The sequence below is a fragment of the Myxocyprinus asiaticus genome, chromosome 27 (genome assembly GCF_019703515.2).
Source record: "Myxocyprinus asiaticus isolate MX2 ecotype Aquarium Trade chromosome 27, UBuf_Myxa_2, whole genome shotgun sequence".
Taxonomy (NCBI): domain Eukaryota; kingdom Metazoa; phylum Chordata; class Actinopteri; order Cypriniformes; family Catostomidae; genus Myxocyprinus; species Myxocyprinus asiaticus.
The window spans coordinates 36168005-36183245 of record NC_059370.1 but is presented as its reverse complement, the minus strand read 5'-3'; the positions used below and the strand labels follow the sequence as shown (position 1 = coordinate 36183245).

The 15241-nt window shown below is 36.6% G+C and overlaps 1 long non-coding RNA gene across 1 annotated transcript; it reads left to right on the top strand.

The window, feature by feature from the left end:
* Positions 1-4: 4 nt before the first annotated feature.
* Positions 5-10958, top strand: LOC127418209 (uncharacterized). Its single transcript, XR_007893386.1, has 3 exons — positions 5-359; positions 9168-9283; positions 10774-10958. It is a non-coding gene; the product is annotated as an uncharacterized LOC127418209 (long non-coding RNA).
* The last annotated feature ends 4283 nt before the right edge of the window (positions 10959-15241 follow it).

Genomic DNA, 15241 nt, shown 5'->3' with positions numbered 1-15241 from the left:
TAGTTTGTCTATAAAATTCTCATACTTATTCAAGGTACATGATGAATTCTAACTATTGAAAGGAGAAATAATTTGGCCACAAAAATGGCTCTACTTTTGGTCTTTTTATGTTTAACAAGGTGAATATATGTTCTACTTATATTCAGCCTACTAAATGCATTTATATTTAAATGCTTAATTTAATTGGACTTCAGTGATGCATTTACCTAGAAGAGTTATAAAGCCGTTTTCTCTCTATTTAGTGTTGCAAATGTAATAGGAAACCAAAAGATACATTCAGAAAACAAATAGAAAGATAACACGAATTCTAGAAGGACATCTAGAGGGCTATGACAATCGACTATGGCCAGGATCTGGAGGTAAGCACAGACTTCACAATATATGATATTATAACAAGATTGTGCGAATTTGACATTTATTACTTATTTATTATATTGTTTACATCTACTTTAAAGTTAACAATATAACAGGGTTACATTTCTGCATTAAAGCATCTTTAAAAGAACAGTTTGTGATCACTTTGGCAGGTTATTTCCATATGTATGTATGTATGATATACTTTATCTCGATATTGTCTCTCCAGTCTCTGTTACTGAAGTCAGAACTGACATATTTGTCACAAGTTTTAAAATGGTATGAAAAAACAGCACCCAGCACCTCTTTCTCATTTGCTTGCAGATTTGTTACAAATTAACAACATTTTTATTTCATTTTGTTGTGTTTTATTCATGTTCGAACTTCATATTGCAGCAAAACTTAATTATAGTGCTTTCTGCCCTGTAGGTAAAACACTTTCTAAGCAGATAATAAGCAAAAGTTTTATTTCTGTCTCACATTGCAAATGTCTGTTCATACTATCATGTAACATCAAATCATTTATTATAAATTAATAATCATTTTGAAACGTATTATGATCACTCACTTGAGATGAAAACTTGAGTCAAGTCATATCAGTTACCTTATAAAAGCTGTTTTATTCTACATGGAGAGGGTCACCTAGTGGGGGCAACCATGTTAGGATCACATGATCACCAGCTAGTACTTGCTTAATCTCAGTAACCACCCTGTTATTGGACACTTCCACTCTTAGATTAAATTAATCATGGCTGACTGTGAATAGTGAATTTCTACAATGGCATTGGTAACTGAAAACTATTGCATTTGAATGATGCAGCATCCAGACCCCTAGGTGTCAGTGTAAGTCCAAGAACACATCCTTAAAAATATAACAATGTGCACCTTTAAGAAATTTTTCATTCCCTGATTAAATGTTAACAGTTAAAGACATGATATCAGTGAATATACAAATACAGTTCTGCTCAAGTTTACATACCCTTGGAAGATTCTGCAAGATGTTAACTTTCATTAAAACATTAAATCTGCATTTTGTTTGCTAGTTGACAGATATTTACATAAATTCCACAAGACCAAGAACTGAATTTACACAACTTATCCTGTTCACAGGTTTACATAACCTTGGTAGTTTACACAAAAATGTAAATTCTGTCATATTCTACTCACCCTTATGTTGTTGCAAAACCCTATGATTTTTTTTTTCTTCTGTGGAACACAGATGAAGATATTTTGCAGAACACCTAAGCTGTTTTTAATACAATGGAAATGAATGGGAACTGGGGCTGTCATACTAAATAAATAACAAAAAATCTCCATAAAAGTGATCTATACCACTCATGTGCTAAATCCCAAGTCTTCTGCAATAGCTTTATGTGAAGAACAGACTGTTGTTATTCGCTAAATATCTTGACCTCAGCTTTTAAATCTCATTCACATTTGCCTGCAATTTAAACATGGCACATCAAGATGTCAAGTATTTGGTTTGTGCTCCTTGGAAGTAAGAGAGTAATATGCTGTAAATTTGGAGTAAATGACGATAGAATGTTTAATTTGGTGTAAAATATCCCTTTAATATTATGTGTTGTCTTCTTGATCATCAGTGACTGCTCGCAGTCTTTTGTGATAAATGTGACCCTGGATTGTCCTGGACAGTAAAGCTACCCAATGTTCTTGTGGCCCAATGATGTTGAGATCCAGCTTTGCCACTTAGGACAATTGAGGGACCCATCCACAACTATCACAAAAGGCTGCAAGCAGTCACTGATGCTCAAGAAAGCAACACACAATATTAAGAACCAAGGGTATGTAAACTTTTGACCAGGATAATTTATGCAATTTAATTTATTATTTTGTCTTGTGGAAGATACTTAAATATCTGTTATGCAGCTTCTTTAGGGCAGAACTAAATAAAACACAAAATGGGGTGCGTAAACTTATAAGAAAAGGGGGCACAACTAAACTTACCAGCACAACTGTATAGTTGTCTGACAAAAGCATACCTGTGCTGAACCTACTGTATATGTTTCACTGGACACGGTCCGGCGAACAAGATCATACTGTAGTAAGCTTGAAGACTCTGGAGGAATATCTACTGATGCTTCAAGACCCTTCCTCCATGTGTAGATTATTTCACGGTTAGTATAAGCATCTGGAGGCATAGGAAAAGAATAGAAAACTGAATAAAGGGTAGATGGATGGATGGATGGATGGGTGGATCTTACAGCTTCCAAACATTAGAGGACATGCATGTCCATCCATTGGAAAGTCCATCAGCTGCATTGGACATGCTGCACTTACAGTCAGCCTGATATGTAAAAAGATAGATATTTATTAGAGATTACACAAATACATTTATTATATCGCCAGATTTAAATGCACTGTAAAAAAAAAAAAAAAAAAATAAAAAAATAATATATATATATATATATATATATATATATATATAGAAGCAATAACTCTTTAAACATGAACAAAAGTCAAAAGTTTCAGTCTACCCATTCTTAATTATTACTTTTTTCAAAATTAATACTATTATATACTATATTCAATGTTATTTTACTTTATTTTAGAATAATACTAAAGACATCTAAACTAAATACAAATGGAAGAATGGGAATTGCGTAGAGGCTATAAAATGTCTAAACAAAACAAAATCTTCAAAGTAGCCTTGATTACAGCTCTGCACACTCTTTAAACATTTTTTTCATTAAATTAAATAAAAAATGTAGTTCTGTTAAGAAGTTCATATGTAGGCACAATATACATTTGTATATTACATCAGTACATCAGTTCTCGCGTGAACTTGCCAACATGCTTACGTCACTGCATGACCTTGACCCTTGTGAACTTGCATACTAGAGCTGGCCAGAAGCGAACATTTTTATTAAAAAAGTTTTAAATATCGATCTATTTCCTACACACACCTAGCTCTTCACTTCAGAAGACATTAATTAATCCACTTGAGTCGTATGGATTACTTTTTTGGCTCTCATTCACTTGCATTGTGAGGACCTAAAGAGCTGAAATATTCTTCCAAAACTTTTCATTTGTGTTCTGCTGAAGAAAGAAAGTCATACACATCTGTGATAGTAAATGATGAGAGAATTTTCGTTTCTTGGGTGAACTATTCCATTAAGACCACGAGAAGCTAATTTATGATAATCAATTGTGTCCTAACACTGTGCAGGAATTCACTGTGACAATGACTTAATTGTGTGTGTGTTAAGAGCTAAGTCAGGCTGATCAGTGGCCAGTTTCTCTTCTGAGAGACAATCAAAAATGCTTAACTAATCAGTTCTAATTTGTGCTGTCTGTCTTTAAAAATAGCTGCCATTCATTAAGCCTGTTCCATCCTCTGATTGTTTACCATGGATGACCTCAGTAAAAAAACTTTATGGCAGGCAAAAAGCAGTGGCCACCTGCTGAGGACCCATCAGATCTGTGGGAAGTGGACCAGGCACAAATAAAAGAAATGACTGTGGCACAGTTCATGTATCAAAAGGACATACAGAGCTTTCCTTTGCTCTTTCTCTTTCTCTTCTGAATTCGATTTTTCTTGTAATTACAGACAAAAATTAAGATCCAAAAGCCAAAATTCCCTCTATAATTTTTGAAACATGTTTAGGCAAATTCCCATGATCAAAGCGTCATGTGGATCTGTCTAGATTTTACTTGTTTTTGCTCTGAATACTCATTTGCATGACATACCCTTATTACTATCCTCCTCTCTTCGCTTGGCACTGTCCAGGTCTTTATTCTGTCCAGGCTGTCCATTTCTATCTTCAGAGGAAGCTTGGCTACCATATATACAATATAGTTTATTCCATATGAATATACAGTATATATATATGAACTATAAATATGGTTGCATTTATATTATTATTAAAGTTATATGTTTACAATTATTTTTAGTGCCTTTGTGACACATAAATACATTTTGATTCAGAACACTATCATAAGGCACAAAAAACAAAGATTTAATTTAGGGTGACATTAAACAATTATTATGACAACATTATATTGAACATATACATACATACATTTATATTAAGTACATCTAATAAGACAAAAACCTATTTTATATAACTGGGTCTGAAACATGGTGATAAACAACATTTATTACGGAATATTTCGAAAAAGGAATTACTAAAAATGTTGGAATAGAATCAAACTGATTTCTGCACAGGGGTTCAAGTGCATCAGGGAATAATTTATTTGAACTAGTCAACCCGTTCTCATGAAAATTCATACATAATTTACGAGTTGGCTATTTCGTATGGTCTCGCACGATGTTGTTTGCATAAACTCGTACAACTTCATCACGTGCAAATTCCCGGACATCTAATGCGGAAGTAAGCGCGAGTTTCACGTACGAGGTATTAAGGACATACTTATTAATATTATGCCCTTACCCAAACCCCTTATCTAAACTAAACCCAACAATAGAGTGTGTAAAAATGATAGGAAGCTGTTGTTTATGACAGAAGCAAGTAATTGTCGCGTGATAGATGGAAACGATGTCCAGCGACGTCATTGGCTGTAGTGAAAGTCGTAGGAATTCAAATGAGTGCAGTCGTACAATATCATACGAACTAGACAAATTTAGAAAAGTCGTACGAATCCTGACGATCCACTGTCCGAACGAACCGATTCACTTAAATGAATTTGACTTTTTAACGCTACATAGAGGTGAATCATTGATTTTAACCGATTCATTTACACAAACTGTCCAAACGAACCGATTCACTTAAATGATTTGGACCAGTTCTGCACATAATGAAAGAGGACGGTGTAGGAGAGCAGCACGTGTTTGCGTTTGATTTTGTGGAGCTACATAGCATACTGAAAAAAATATTTTTTTACCGGATAAGCAACAGTGTTGCATAAATAGCTGAGCTACTGTCACACTACTGAAACATTTAGTAGCTTCACAACTTTTAGTTAATTACTTACAAACACTTTCTCAGTGAAGAATTGACCACATTTATTAATTTTCAAGAAGGTTTTAAGGTTGTAGTTTTTATAAAAATTTTTTTTACATTGATTAATTAAAACTTAATTAAACATGCACTGTGAGGTCATATGACAACAATGTAACACTTCACACTGCGTACAGTGTTACAGGCAGTATGTAGTATAAACTGCGTAGTATGTAGTTTGCTGGCTAGTGTTCAAATCCATGCAAAGCCACTGACATTGCTGAATTTAAATGCTTCAACTAGTGGTCATAATTACTAATTGTCTGAAGTTCTGTTTTTAATGTGTTATAAATATTTGTGGCTTTATTTGTAATATTTTCACTCAGCAACGTACACTGTAGAAATGTTGTGTCAGGTAACCTAAAATGTGCTTCATCTGGTAACATCTAAAATAACTGGCTTTATTCAAGTCAAAAATTCATTTGTCTACATCAGATTACACCAATGAAAGTAGTTTTTAGGGTTAGATCAGGTAGAAATAGCTCCTTATGGGCATTTTACCACTTTTTACAGTTTCGAACCCATAAAAAATAATCTGCCCTTTTTCACAAAATCCCCTCTGACCTTCTGGTATCACCGTCAAGCTCACCATGACAACCCAAAGCATCAGTGCCCGCTCCTCACTGCCCAAAGTCTCCTATGTACCGCCATGGACTGGTTCATTGCTTTGCCTTTGCAGCCTCAGCTCTCGTTGAGTTTGCCGCGGTGAACTACTTTGACATGCTGAAGGCCAACAGGGAGAAACGCAGGCTCTCCTGGGCCTTCATTCTGGAGTCCACAGCACAGGGCAGTGATGATGAGCCCGAGACAGTAACTATCTCCTCTGAGCCCTACTTAGAGCCCTCAGAGCATAATTAACAGCATATTCTGATCAAGTGCAGCTATGCACCGCAAATATCCCTTTCTTAATCAGTATATTTTTGGGAAGATAGTTAGACTTGCTTTTAGAGAATATCTCTTTAATTAATTTTATCAGTCTTACTCCATTGACAGTAAATTTTTTGTTATGTTTATTAAACATAAATCTCACTAAATTTGATTAGTTTTATGCTTAAATTATTCTCATAAAACAAGTCTCATTAACGTCCACAATTTTGATTCTCAAGTAAATTGACCTTGTTTTAAGAATTTTGGACAACAAGACAAAAATACTGATTGAGAACATGTTTTCTTTACTGTTTGGCTCCTGGTTACGTGATAAGCACAACACGAACAATGCTCCTCACAAGCCAGTGAACCGTATCACTATTATTGTGATTCTAAATGAGTATTAATGCTGTTGCACACATGTGTCTCCCACAGGGATGGTTAAATGCTTTTACAGATATACATATTTAGCTCTCACCAACAATCACAGCTCATGGTTTGACCTTTGATGAGTTAAGAGGAGCTTTTCTCTGTAAAGGCAGTGTTCAGGTGACATAGTCCTCCATGAGAAGTAATTTACCTGCAACGTGCGTACAGCTCTTACAGGCAGAGGATGAAGCCATGTGTGAATTGTAGTTCTTATCGGTTGTGCTGAGTGAGATATGCTAATTCTACAGGCATGTAGCATCTCCCGGGACCACTCTCTCACGTGGTGAGCTCATAGTGGGTGTTTTAAAAATAGCACTCCGTATTAAAATTGCTAGCCATGACTCTTTTAATCTCTCACCTGTACTGTGGATCCAGTTCTCTGTCTCTGGTTTAGAGACTGGGAATGGGGAAAGAACTGTGTGACCAAATTAAGTGGCAGTATATGGGAGGTTTAGTTTAAGAGTGCCATTAAATTATTAGAGATAAACCAATATATCAGCTTGGCCAATTAGTCAGACAATATTTTTGCAATTTTGAGATGATCGGCATAACCATGGCAGGATAAATAAGAGAAGTGTTAAAGGGATAGAAAATTCTGTCATCATTTACTCATTTTGTAAAAATGTAAACTAAATTCTATAAGGTTAATGGTAATCGTGGCTGTCAAGCTCCTAAAAGGACGATCGTACAATAAAAGTACTCAAATCATGTACTAGAATAGAGGTTGACCTACAGTGGATTTTGCCAACACTGATAACTAAGCAAGTGGAAAAGGACGATACCCGATTAATTGGCCGATAATTTTTAAAAATCAATTTATTGAATGTAAAAAAATAAAATATTCTCTTACTGTGACAGGCACAGAAATAGAGGCAACAAGAGTCCAAAATTAATACAATCCTAGATGTAGTTTATTGTGCAACCAAAATCCCCAAAATAACCAGAAAAAAAAAAAAAAGCACATAAGGTAAACAAAATATGCACTCTTACAATCATCTACAATGTATTACAATATAAACACTATAAAGTAAACATTGTCATAGGTTGATAAATACTGTATGAGCAATAATTAATCAACAGTAGATCATAATTCATCAATGGTAGATCATAATTCATCAGTGGTAGTCACCTTGTACAACAAACTCCATGTGGAGTCAGTCATTGTAATTATTTCACATCTATAGGTTACTGTTATACTGTAGAACCCTCCAGCGGTGGAAACGGTTGAATAATAAAAAACTATTGCAGCTTTTTCCGTTGATTTTTGCCAATAACTGATAGTTTCAAAAAGCAACTATTGGTGCCAACATATCGGTAAAACCGTTATATCAGTTGACCTCTATTATGTAAGGTATTCAAAGTCTTCTAAAGAGATACAATAGCTTTTTTTGAGGAACAGACAGAAATGTAACTCTTTATACACAAAAATTTGTTATATCTCAAATCTTGTCCACATTTCAGTCATACTTTAGCGATCCTCTTTCATTATTTGGATAAGAGTTTTCATTTTTGGGTGAACTGTAACTTAATTGCCATCAACCTATCATTAAATAATGACATTATCTGTTTTCAGATATGTTTTTAAAATTTCGGAATATATATTGTATAAAATAAATATTAATTTAATTTTACTTAAAGGAATAGCTCCACCAAAAAATGAAAATTCTCTCATCACTTACTCACCCTCATGCCATCCCAGATGTTTATGACTTTCTTTTTTCTTATGCAGAACAAAAATGAAGATTTTTAGAAGAATATTTCAGCTCTGTTGGTCCATACAATGCAAGTGCATTGTGACCAAAACTTTGAAGCTCCAACAAACACAGAAAGGCAGCATAAAAGTAATCCATATGACTCCAGTGGTTAAATCCACTGATAATAGGTGTGGGTGAGATACAGATCAATATTTAAGTCCTTTTTTACTTTAAATCTCCACCTTTGACCAGCCCTGACGAGTAGGTGGTGATATGCATGAAGAATGCAAATCACCAAAAAACAAAAGAAGAATGTGGAAGTGAGAGTGAAAATGGAGATGTATAGTAAAAAAGGACATAAATATTGATCTGTTTCTCGCCCAGACCTATCGTATCGCTTCAGAAGATATGGATTTAACCACTGGACTTTTATGAATTACTTTTATGCTGCCTTTATATGTTTTTTGGAACTTTAAAGTTCTGGCCACCATTCACTTGCATTGTATGGACCTACAGAGCTGAAATATTTTTCTTAAAATGTTTTGTTTGCATTCTGCAGAAGAAAGTAAGTCATACACATCAGGGATGGCACAAAGCTGAGTAAATGATGAGAGAATTTTCATTTTTGGGTGAACCATCCCTTTAATTTTCACCTGTTTGTGATAGGTGTCCATCAAACTTAACTTCCAAATTAACCTTTAAAAACAATTTGTCTGGCAAAGATATTTTTATTCAGAATTTGTGTTAACCAGTACCATGAATGCTGCTTCTATCAGTTAAATTTTAAACCTGGTGCATCTTGATCCATGCCATCCACTTGACCTCTCTTCTTATTTTCCTATAGCCTCCGTCTGAAACATTGGCTTTAGCCATAGGAGAAGGCTAAACTCTGTGTCTGAGTCGCCCGGCACTCGTGTTCCCGTCTTCCTTCAGGGCTCCGCCATCCCACCCAACTGGCAGGTACCAGTTCCATAGACAAGTACGCCCACGTACTTTTCCCTCTGGCTTTCGGAATCTTTTCCTTGTCTACTGGTATATCTACCTCAGCAAAGACACCATGGAGAAGCCCACTTCTGAACTTCAGTGCTAACTAACATTCTCTCTGTTCCATTGGAGACTATATATGTTATAATGGGAAAGAAAAATCACAAATTAGACAAATTAGATGTCACTTGTGAATTTATAGTCATTTTACAAAGGGCTCATCCAATCAGAGCTTAGAGTTGGAACTTTTCGTTTTATTAATTAATTCATTAATTTTATAATTGAATCAAATTCCGCCACCACTATATATTTTATTAAAGCGCTTCACAGAATAAGAGAGGGATTCTTATTAACCACTGACATGCCTCACTGCAAAATCTAGGCCTCATTGTGGCAAGGACCCTATAATAAGACCTTGATTTTGAATTCTTTGGCAACTATTTTTTCCTGAATTGTAATTTTTACACTGAATGCTGTAGATACGGTATGCTTAAATTTTCAGGAAACTATGATAACACACAGGTTCCGACTGGAACTTTTATCGAGGCTGTTATACATTAATAATTTCTAAAGCAAAATAGCCGCAGGACTTGAGAGGCGAAAAACACGAGAGATGATGTTCCTTCTGGGTGACTTTGTTATTGCGGATGTTGAGGTTAGCAACCCATCCAAGATTTTTCACTTAGGGCCAACTCTTTAAAAAACACATCCTCTACTTTTTTTCATCTAATTTGTTCAGAGGGACTGTGATGCAAACGTCACATTTAATCCTAAATTGCCCTCAATGCCAAAGGCAGGAGATTTACAGAATCAAGAAAATCAACACATTCTCTCAAAATAGAGTCACTTATCAAACTCGAAACCTAAAGTTCCATTATGCATTTACCTGAGGGGTGCAAAAGACAGTCAACTGAGGCTGTTTGGAATGTACTGCTTGAAATAAAAGGCACAGTAATGTTCAACTTAAAATTAAAAGTAAATAAAAGTTCTGTGTCTGTTACTCACCCTCATGTCGTTCATAACCCGTATGACTTTCTTACAACTTAAATGAGAACAACTTAAATTTCAGTTTGTTCCTCAGACATGAGTCGTACAGACCAATTTTATGATACTTGTATAGTGCTTTTATTTTGTCAATTTGGAACTTGACAGCCCCAGTGCTCATTCGATTTCATAATATGGCAGAGAGCAGGCAGGATATTCTTAAAAAATGCCCCTGCAGACGAAAAAATCATACAGATTTTTCATTATTGGGTTAATTATTGCTTTAAAATGGCATTGAGAGAGCCATCTCTATGAGCATTTCCACCCTGATTTCACACTGAAAAAATGATTTTCATCAAACATTAATCATTGACGTCAGAATACAGGCGATAAAAGCACATGCAAGGCTGTAAACAGTTGTATGGCACATTTTCATCTCTGCTGATCTTGTGTTTGTCTTTTTGTATGTTTTATCGCTACAGAGACATTGAGTGAATTTCTCTTGAGAAACACAAAACATTTTCAACAGCGAGCTTGTGTACTCAGCTACAGAGGACTTGGTGTGCTGCACATCTCCTTTGGACTGCTCACTCTCTGTGTTGCCAGTGTTGTCTTACAAGAGAAACAACAACTTGGTCTGGAAAAAAAAAAGCCCTAAATAAAAGAAAATAAGAATGCAACCCCTGTTTTTTTCTGTTCTGGGGAGTTATTTATGAGTTATGGTGAAAGACGAATTGCTGAAATTCAATGATCAGCATAAAACTATAGATTAAGAAAGGTTGATTTGCAACTTGCTGCAAAATAATGTCTTTTAAATACATGTTTTCTTTTATAAAAATAATGAAAATACAGATTACACACCTGGAAAAGGTAAAAATGATCTATTTATGCATCATTTCAGTAGGGAAGGGGCTAGGAAAGTAATAAACATGAGATGAAAAGAAAAACAAATTCATTAATAATGACACCATGTAGAGTGTGGCTCAGACAGTAGGTGTGGATAAATGACAACTGTGATTACTGGTTGGTCACACTTTATTGTGTAATGGGAAACAAGCACCAGCAAGCCCAGAAAATGCAACTGTATTTTGAAAGTATGACTTTCTTTCTTCTGCTGAACACAAATGAAGATTTTAGATGAATATTTCACCTTTGTAGGTCCATACAATGCAAGTGGATGGTGGCCAGAACTTTGAAGGTCCAAAAAGCACATAAAGGCAACATAAAAGTAATCCATACGACTCCAGTGATTAAATCCATGTCTTCAGAAGCGATATGATAGGTGTGGGTGTATTTAAGTCCTTTTTTCCTAAAATTCTCATTCCTGGGGCCTGGGTAGCTCAGTGGTAAAATACGCTGGCTACCACCTGTGGAGTTCACTAGTTTGAATCCCAGGGCATGCTGAGTGACTCCAGCCAGGTCTCCTAAGCAACCAAATTGGCCAGGTTGCTAGGGAGGGTAGAGTCACATAGGATAACCTCCTTGTGGTCGCTATAATGTGGTTCGTTCTTGGTGGAGCGCGTGGTGAGTTGAGCATGGTTGCCACGGTGGATGGCGTGAAGCCTCCACACGCGCTATGTCTCCGTGGCAACACGCTCAACAAGCCACGTGATAAGATGCGCGGGTTGATGATCTCAGATGTGGAGGCAACTGGGATAAGTCCTCCACCACCCGGACTGAGGCGAATCACTACGTGACCATGAGGACTTAAAAAAAAAAAGCACATTGGGAATTGGGCATTCCAAATTGGCTTACTGCCCAGTAAGTGGTGATATACATGAAGAATGCAAATAACCAAAAACAAAAGAAGAACTCTTAGGAGAGAGAAGGGTTGTGTCCGAAGCCAAAGGTAGCTATCTTTTTGCCTCGCTGCCCTTTCAGTCACTGACTCAACAGACAGTGTTTGCATATGAAGGCACCTCCAGAAACTGGTTTTGTACAGGCTACTGAGGCAGCATAATTTCACATCGTTGCTAGGATACCAGCAACTGATTATCGCCATCTGGTGTCCACTAAAGGCAATGCGTCTTCTTCATTCAGTCCAACTGAACCACAATGGTCTAATAATCTCTAACAAAATCAAAAATGTTTTGGCAATAACCAAGTGTATATTTCATAACTAAAATAGTAATTTCTCACTAGGAAAAGTATCAAAATTTGGAAAAAGTGGAAAAATCTTACATATATACATATTGGCAATCAACCGCCTCTTTGGACTGCATTTTTTTTTTTTAAGCTCAACCGCTATGGGACTGTGTGCACAGAATTGTGGGATTTCATAGGCAGCGAAGGATACATCCATGCTGCCTTCTAAAGTTGATCAGATGAAGGTATCTCAGTAGACAGGATGTGACACGAACATTGGATTTGGACATGCCTTGATACTTTCCTACCTCCATATACAGCCTCCGAAGGCAGCATTTTCCTGGTCTAGGAAGTAGCCAAGTGCTTAGGGGGGCTGATTTAAAGTGGAGATTTATAGTAATTAAATATTGATCTGTTTCTCACTCTCATGTCTCATTTTGCTTCTAAAGAAGTCAGTCCACTTGTCGGCCATATTGGCAATGCCCCAGGGAAGCAATTTCCCATCATACAAGTACAACTCATATCTACTTGAATTGGGAAAGACAGAAATCTCCAAAACGGTTTGCCAAGTTAAGATTCCAAAAACATATTTCAAATAAAAAATAAAATCTGACAACAATGACATAATTTGCTTATTTAGCTCAAATCATGACAACTTTTTTTTTTCATGCTGGTTCTGTGAATGCGCAGTTTAGAAACAGCTATATGTTTTTTAATCTGCAGGGCGGGACTTCCAGGACTACAGCAAGCGTTTTTTTTTCCTTCTGATTAACACTTTTTATTGATTCACACAATTGACAAAGAAAAGCGAAACATATTCACAGAATCAACATTTAACCCCCATTATTCCCTTTCCCCCTCCCAATCCCCTACCCCATCCTGACCCTCAACAAATATCCCTGTGGTCACACTTGAGTATACACACACAAAAAAAGAAAGAAAAGAAAAAAATATAAAAAATAAACACACATTTAAAACTACACTTCTCTCTCTACTGCCCCTCCCAGAGAGCCCTCCAAAATGGCCAAATAGTTGCCCCAATTTTTATTAAATAAATCTAAGTTGCCTAGCCTTCTACATGACTTTTCCTCGAATGCCACAACCCTCCCCATCTCTGTGCACCACTCTTGAAATGAGGGTGCTCCAGATGACTTCCATCCCCTAAGAATAATCTGCCTGCTGATCATAACACTGGCTAGGACCCAATTTTTTATACATTTATCCCCTATATTAATGACCGCCCCATCGCCTAAAATACAGAGTCTGGGGCAATATGAAATCTGAGTGCCCAATACGTCACAAATAAAACTCTGAACCCTCAACCAAAATTCTTGGATTTTAACACACCACCAAAAAACATGGGTTGTGTCCCCATTTTCTCATTGGCATCGCCAGCAGGTGGGTGTGTCTTTAAGATCAAGCCTATACAATCTAAAGTGAGTCCAGTAGAATCGATGTAAAATCTTAAATTGCATAAGGTGCACCCTTGCATCTCTAGATGTAGACTTGATATTTTTTAGAATCCTAGTCCACACTCCCTCCTCCAATACCAAGTTGTACCCCTGAGCTGTAAGTTTAAATCTTTCTCCCATAATCTCTTGAGAGAAGTTGAAGCTCCATCCCCCAGACTCTGAATGAGCAGGGAGTAATACACTGATGCCTCATGACCTAATCACCACTCCCAGAGTATCTGCTGCTCTAGGGGGGTGTATGCTACTCCTAAAAATAGTACAGGGCAGGTGGCGCAGCTGTAAATACCTGAAGAATTGAGAACTGGGAATCCCAAAATATTGAACCATATTTTCAAAGGATCTCAACACTCTCATATAGGTCACTGAGCGTATTAACCTCCATCACAATCCACTCTGTCCAGCAGAAAGGGGACTTATTAATACATAACTTTGGGTTCAGCCATATGCTCGAAGCAACATTTAAATAAATGTCAGAATAAAACACTCTGGACACTTTTGTCCATACCGCGTGCAAATTCGAGATAACAGGGTGTAACTTAACTTCTCTGGTTAGTTTGAAAGAAAGGCTTTGCAATGGCGAAATAGGGGCAAGAATTTCCTGTTCAATACAAAACCAGGGAGGGGCTCTCTCAGGTGGAAGCAACCAATGAACCAAATGTCTGAGACCGAATGCATAATAATAAAACAAAATCCTGGGTCGGTCTAGCCCACCTTTGTCAATCGGTCTATGCAAATTACTGAAATGTAATCTGGGAAGTTTACCATTCCAAATGAAGGAATTTACTATGCTATCAAATTGCTTGAAATAAGAGAGGGGTACATCTAATTGAGAGATTGGAGCAGGTAGTTGAATTTTGGAATACAATTCATTTTAATAACATTAACCATCCCAATCATAGATAAATATAATGAAGCCCATCTGCCCACTTCGCTCGAAAACCTTTTTATGAAATGGTCAAAATTAACTAACTAAATCACACAAATTTGCTGGCAATAAAATACCAAAATACTTAATGCCCTGTTTGGGCCACTGGAAGGCGCCCAGCTGAAAAGCCGTTACCGGGCAGTACGCTGTCAGTGCCAAAGCTTCGGATTTAGACCAATTAACTCTAAATTCTGAGAATTTTGAAAAGGAATGAATAATTCTGTGGAGGCAAGGCATAGATCTAGTGGGGTCGGAGACGAATAATAAAATATAATTTGCCTAAAGCAAAAGCTTATGCGCCACACCTCCTGCCATCACCCCTGGAAAATCATCCTCCTTTCTTATCGTGGCTGCTAATGGTTCCAGGGCAACACAATAATGGGGAAAGAGGACAACCCTGCTGGGTGCCCCTATCTAGAGTAAAATAATCTGAAATGAATCCATTTGTTTGTACCGCCGCTACCGGGT